The sequence below is a fragment of the Grammomys surdaster genome, unplaced genomic scaffold (assembly GCF_004785775.1).
Source record: "Grammomys surdaster isolate TR1022 unplaced genomic scaffold, NIH_TR_1.0 274, whole genome shotgun sequence".
Classification (NCBI taxonomy): Eukaryota; Metazoa; Chordata; class Mammalia; order Rodentia; family Muridae; genus Grammomys; species Grammomys surdaster.
Window position 1 is genome coordinate 831,618 of NW_021604715.1, and position 7,366 is coordinate 838,983.

Sequence of the window (7,366 nt, forward strand, 5' to 3'; positions counted from 1 at the left end):
AATCATATTGCTTTGTTTACATAGAATTACATATAACATATATGTGTATATGCATACTCAGTCTCTCATTTTTTTATCCATTTGTTTGTTTATGATCTATCAAAGGAGTAAGAGATTATCGACATAGCTGTAATAATAAATACAGCTCTACAATGGACTGGAAGATTCACGCACATATTCATAGTCATGCATTACCTAGCTCCATCTAGTTGCCTGCCTGTGGGAAGTAACTAGTAATAGGATAATGTTCTCATGATTAAGTTAGATTATGAAGCAAATATGAAAAGATGTTGCAGATGTAATTAAGGCCCCAAATAGCTTTAAATTATTCAAAAGGACAGTCAACCTATTTGGGTCAAATGAAATCACAAAGGGTAACCAAGAAAAAAACTGAGACAAATGCTAAAGGAGTTGCATGGAGCTCCATAGTGGGGGCATTTGAAGTAATACTAGCTAGCACAATGATTGTGTTTTCTAGGACTGTTCTAAGCACCTTGTCTAGACCTCACAATGATGGTAGCTCCTGGAAAGAACTGTCTTGCTGGACTCTGTTGATTTCTGAGGTGCTTGAGTGAACAGAATTTTGGCCTGTTACTATGTATTGTAATGCTTAGTGAGGCCCCCAAGACTTGGTCCCTCCCCCACCCCCAAGAGACAAGGGAATCTGCATGTAGACCCAAGTGACCTTAGGCCCAAGTTATTTCTGATTGGTGAATAAAGATGCCTACAGCCTATAGATGGGCAAAATTAAGATAGGTGGGACTTGGTGTTCCTAGCCTTGGGGATGGAGGAGAATCATGGCAGGGGGAGGGTGGCAGGGGTGAGGAGAAGAGATTTAAGAGAGAAGAAAGACACCATGGAAGTCAAGAAAGCATGGCCCTGAGGTTTAGCCAATTGGAGTTAAGAGCAGCCCAGATAAAACATAATAAGTAATAACTTGGGGTTATCAACAGGAAAGTAGACTTAATAATATAGAGTATAAATATCTGCCCAGCTCTAGTGTTGATTAAGACTTATGATAAATAATAAAAGTTGTGTGTCTTTTATTATCTGGGAAATGAATCATCAAAGGTGGGGTAGAAGTCCAGGATGAGATTAAATATTTTCTACAACAGTGGAGCACGGCATTAGATTCTTCATTTCTTATATTACCACAGTCCCATTAAGTCAGACCTTCACCCTATGACCTCATGGAACTTTACCTACCCCTCAAATAGCCCACCTCCAAATACCATACTGAGATGAAAGTTGAAGCCTCTCCATACCTCATAATGAAGATTGAGTGTCAACAGGAGTTATAGGGACACCATTCAAACTGTGGAAGCTAGCAGGTTTTCTAACTGGAGTCAAATTATGACTACATGACTTTATAGTTCTATTTGTCCACTAAGATAATCTGAGGAAACTTCTAAAATGACTCTACTGTGAAAATAGGGACAGGAACAATGAAATTATTACAGTGAATGGAACTAGTTAGTATAATGACACATTAAGGAGATCCTGGAGTTAGCATGGGGAGCAATGTCTTTTCATCAGGAAGTGTTACTAGGTTGATAGGACCATATATGAATAAACAAACCTGAGCAGTGGTAAAATTACTCTGTATCTATTGGCAAAATGGGAAGAAAACGGAAAATCAATGAAATGAGTGTCTATCACCTCTCTTAGATTGCTCAGCAGTGTTAGTGAATGGTACATGGGTGAGAAAACAAAGTGGAAAAAGGAAAGGGAGTTGTGTGGCAGCACTTTCCACATATTATTATTGAATCTGCATAGTTTGATTTCTACTAATGTGATTAAACACAGACTATAGCCAACATAGGAGATGAAATGCTTTACTTTATCTTACAACTCCCAGGTCACACTCTATCACTGAGGGAAGTCAGGGCAAGAACTCAAGGCAGAAATCTCAAGTAGTAACTGAAGCAGAGGATATGGAGGAATGTTGCTTACTGGCTTGTCCCCCCCCCACACCCCCATAATGTTCTCAGCTTGCTATCTTATACCAGCACCATTTGCCTAAAGGTGGCATCCCACGATGGACTGTACCCTCTCATGTAGATCATTAATTTTAAAAATGCCTCCATAGACTTGCCTATAGGCCAGTCTGATGGAAGTATTTTCTCAGTTGAGGTTCTCTCTTCCTGGTGACCCTAGTTTGTGTCAAGATGAAAAAACCAACAAGGAACAAAAACCAACCAACCAGCATACCTTACAATACTGAGAAGTACATATTATTGTCCCTATTGGAAAAAATGAATTAAAAGGCTAGGCATGTTGAAGCTCAACTGGTAGACTACCAGCTCAGAATGCATGAGTTTATTCCCTAGAACCCTATGAACTGGGCACAGTGCTGGATACCTGTAATTCAACCACTTGGAAGGCAGAGGCAGGAAGATCAGAAATTGAAGGTTATCTTAGACTACATAATGAGTTTGAAGCCAGTACAAGATACATGAGGCCTTGTCTCAAAAAGATAAAAAAGGAAAGAGTAATATGAATGGAAATAAGTGAGATATTCTGACATGTAAGAATAGTACGATTGGTTTAGGAATGATGAACATTACACATGTTCTGAAAGCATCATCAGAAATGGGTGTTCACTGTTAAGCTTTGTCAGCATTTATCACAATAATGCCTTTTCTTTATTCTGTTAGGTAAATGAATTAGATTAATAGATGTCTAAATATTAAGACATTCTGGGATGACTCGAATGATCTCTATCTTTCTGCAGGTGTAGGTGTAATTTTAATGTTTTTAATCTTATTTTTAATAATGGTTCTTAAACAGTTTAAGAACCATAAGAACCTCTCTTATAGCCCACTATCCACCAGAGGTAATGAAAAAAAACAGATACAGCGGAAGTGGACCTGTTTAGATAGGTTCTTTGGAGCAATTCCTGTCTATGTTGTCTGGAAACTGACAGTTCAGTTCACAGGTCAGCAACAATAGCTCAATCCACTTGCAAACACTTTCCAGTTACACCAGCAGTCCAGTTCGGTAGAGTGGGGATAGCAAACAAGAACAGCAATGGTGGCATGACCTAGCAGAGACAGTCAGGCCTCAGTCAGCAAGAGGGACCAACAGGAACAGAATGCCAGGAAAAGTTCTCAGCTGTGCCTCTCTCAGGGAAGCAAAGATTAGCGATTAGCAAAGATACAAAACCAACAAGCACTGTATAGCTAGCTCTATAAGCTAGCCTAGCTGAGCCCCTGTCACTGCCCATCAAATTCTGTTTATACTCCCTCCAAGCATCATGTGTCTTCCACAGGTCTTGCATCAGTATGTGTCTTGTCTCAGCACATGTGTCTATCTCAGCTGACATCACTCTGCCAATCAGCCTGAGTCCACAGAAGCAGTAAGAAACTGCAGCACATCACTAGAAGTGTTTTGGTGCGCTTCTCTCTATGGAGTCCTGACAAATGGAGCTCAACTACACAGTGTATGGCAGAACAATGCATGTGTGTCATTAACAAAGAATCCTTCATCATGTGTCTTTTCACGTGCTTGCTTTAGCAGAACATCCTGTTTCTTGTGTCTGCTTCAGCAAAACATTCATTCATGATGAGTCTGTCTTAGCCTTTTACCTATGTCCACTTCAGGAAAACACTACTTCAAGTGTTTACCCAGTAAAACACCATCCAACACAACTGACTCTCCAAAGAACCCTTAAGTTTTCACTTTATGTAGGAACATTCTGTGCTGCCAGATTCATATCATTAATATTTTGCAAGGCAATTTCCAATATATATTTATGTGTGAGACTGACTGGGAGCTTCATTTTTATACCTGTTGTTAGATTTTTTTATATGTTATCTTTGCTTTGGGAGGGAGAGGCTTTGGGAGGGATATAGAGGGAAAGAAAGAGAGAGAGAGGAGAGAGAGAGAGAGGAGAAAATGAAAAAGACAGTTGGAAGACTGAGACAGGTGGATTTCTGAGTTTGAGGGAAGGTTGGTCTACAGCATGAGTTCCAGGACAGCTAGCACTATGCAGAGAAACAAAGAGGGGGGGGGAGAAGGAGAGAGAGGGAGGGAGGGAGAGAAGAAAAAGATAAATAAGAAAATGACAGAGATCTGAGAAAGAAAAACTAGGACAATTTCTCTCTTCCTCCTCCTCCTGCTTCTCCTCCTCCTTTGTCTGTTCCTTAACATTTAGAAAAGTATCATTACCTGTTCCTTGAGAGTATGAAAGAATTCATGGGTTGGTTATAAGAGACGATATTGGAACCAACTTTGACCAAGAATGTCATATGGCTACATCGATTTATATGTATAAATGAAATTGTGAAAGAACAAATACATTTAGAAAAACCAGCATGTGCCAGCATGTCCAGCTATTTTGGCATCCTTTATGTAAATGACAGCATTCTGTCTGAGACATTGTATATGAGGTTTCTGTTTTGTACAGAAGTATCCTGTATGCTTGTTCATTAGAGTTTACTCTTAAGAGCTATACTTTACAGAGAAATTATACAGATACAATAGACAATTTCTGCATATTACTTCTTTGTGGCCAAAAAGGAAATAACTTATTTATGAAATTTCTTGAACCTGATACTGTTTAGGAGACCTAGCTACTTAAGAATGTTCTTAATGTAGTTCACGAAGCCTAAGGTAGCCCAAGAAATGCAGTAAAGAGCACTGCCTTCATATTGCACATGTTGTACACTGAGTGCATTTTCCCTCAAATCCTCCTAACCTCCCATTTTAATCCCTCATTCCCTTCTCATGGGCCTTTTGTCCCCTAGACAGCATTGCCTCTGCTTTCATATTCCATATATACCATGCTGCACATCTACATAAAATTTTTATTCTGCTATATAAGATCCAGGAACTACAACCAAGGGAGACACATAGTCCAATTTCTGGGATTGGCTTAATTCGATTAGTATGATTACTTTTACATGCATCCACTTTCCTGCAAATGGCCTAACTTCATCCTTTGGTTCTCTCCTTAACTAACTTATTTACTAGTGATAGCCACAGTTGTCAAGGGATTTCTCCCTTCCTTGCTGAAGCTTTGCTGCAACAGGCTGACAACACAGACCAACACGGATAAAAGGACATACTGATGCATTCATCTGCATATTTCTTCAGGAGCCACACAAAATAGCAAATGCAAAAGGGAGCAGGTAAAGCAGTTGAGGCTCAAATGCCTTTATAGGAAGAGAAGGAAACAGGAGGATTGTGGGCAATGGCTAGCTTTCAACGGCATGAATGTGTACAATGTGAGGACTATAATTTGTAAGTAATTCTTTTTGGAAATTATTTGAACCAAAGAACAGACAATATAAAGTCCATCTAAACATGCTGACTTTCTCCACTCATCCATGCACTGAATTCAATGTGCTCTGGTGAATAAAATTTTAAAGAGGAGACTGGAAGGCAACCACATTCAGTTCCATTGGATCTCTTCTTTGAGAGGCTGATGAAATTTCAAGAAAAACCCCTTCCTGTGCGTATGAGGCAAAGTCAGGGGGAACTTGGTTGTAAGGCGGCTTCTTTACTACAACAAGTCAAAGAACCACGTGTCTGCATGTGTCTGTAGAAAAGCTCTCACTTCTATCCTCCTTCAGTCTGGATTGTTTCTGAATCAGTACTGAGTTCTTCTAGGACCATGTCTCCATGCCTGGGACGCCCCAGGTGCAGTATCAGTACAGCTGGGTGTCTGATATAGAGTCAGGGATTTTTCAGGCAACTTTAGTGTTTAAGAAGTTCTGGACTTTCTGCAATGGGCATTCCTTTTTTTCTTTATTTCCTCTACTTTCTCCTTTCCTGGCTTTCCTAGCCCACATTGCTAGGCTAGAGATGGTATCTAAGGTGAGCAGGGAGGCGGCGAGAGTGGAAAACTAGCAGAAGCCTTATAGGGCATTAGATTTTCCCTCTCTGCCCCCCTCCTACCCAAAAAGGCCTACTGTTCTTCCGGGGCCATGGTTTGAGCCTACTGCTCTAGAATGTTCCACAGTGCAACTATTTCTTTCCTGCAGAGGTCATGAAACATAGATTTCGTGTTTCCGGTCTTGCTCAAAGATGTTCGTTTCAGTGAAATACCAATCCAGAAACTGCTTTGAAAAGTGTCATATGCTGTCCTCAGCCTTCGTTTAGGAATAACTTGTGCAAAAGCCACAAATGCTCGTCTTTACAAAACCTCTACTGTGGTTTGGCACATCACTGCTAACGAATGCAGTCTTTCCTCTTTCTTACAGGAGTAAGAGAAAGTATTAGCACTAAGTCAGCTCTGTTCACATTTCCGGTTTCAGAAGCACTAGCTCTGAAAATGCAGCAACTAGCATTGTCCACCAGGTCTGTGAGACACATGCCCAAATTCCACACCTCTGGAAAAATTCTTACACACCTTAAACTGAACAAACATAGACATTCTGCCCTCAAATGAGCACAGGTTTTTAGACAGGTATTTTGCTTAAGAAGCTAGTGGCCCAGGCTTGTAATCCTAGCTCTTTGGAGGCTGTGGGAAAAACATTTCTGTGAATTCTAGGTTAGTTTGGACTATCACAGTAAGATGCTATCTCAAAAAGATGAACTGAACAGAAGAACAAGAGGAGAGGGAGCTTCTGATAGAAGCTCTAAAAGACAGCGTGCATTAATTCTTAGAGAGGACTCAAATGATATCCTAGATTGGCATTTTGAATTGGTTTATGTTTTCTTTTAATTGAGTCAAATTTTCACTCTGTACCTTGCAATGGACTCAAAATTTGCTGTCCTCCTGGCTCAGTCTCTGGAGTGCTGATATTTCAGGTATGCACTACTACATCTGGCTGGATTTGGAACTTGTATTTTGTACACAATGATTCTATAATAGAAAACCAAATTTCTAGGGAAGATGTTATAGTAGAATTAATTTCTTTCATACCCCCCCCCCATTCTCAATCCATTCCTCATTTTTAAGAGCTCATTCCAGCACAGGAGTAGTTGGAATATGGGCGGAAAAATCATAAGTTCAGGACCAGCCTAGTCTACAAAGCCATACTGGGATAGAGGGTGAGATGTTTGTCTCAATCTAAATAAATAAATAAATAAATAAATAAATAAATAAATGAAAGAAAACAAAAAACTTGATACTTCCCCTTCATACAGTACTGTAAAAGCTACAGACAGACGTCTCTATAAGGTCTCCTTTCTTCAACTTATATACTTAAATATCTCAAAAGAAATGCAGATACCTCCGGAACCAAGGTACAGGTCTTGTAACTCTCTCCCACCCACCCCCATCTCCTTCCTTCTTCTCTTCTCTCTCCTTCCTCTCTCTCTCCCTCCCTCCCCTCTCCCTCTCTCTCTTTTCCTCCCCCTTTCTTTCTTTCTTTCTTTCTTTCTTTCTTTCTTTCTTTCTTTCTTTCTTTCTTTCTTT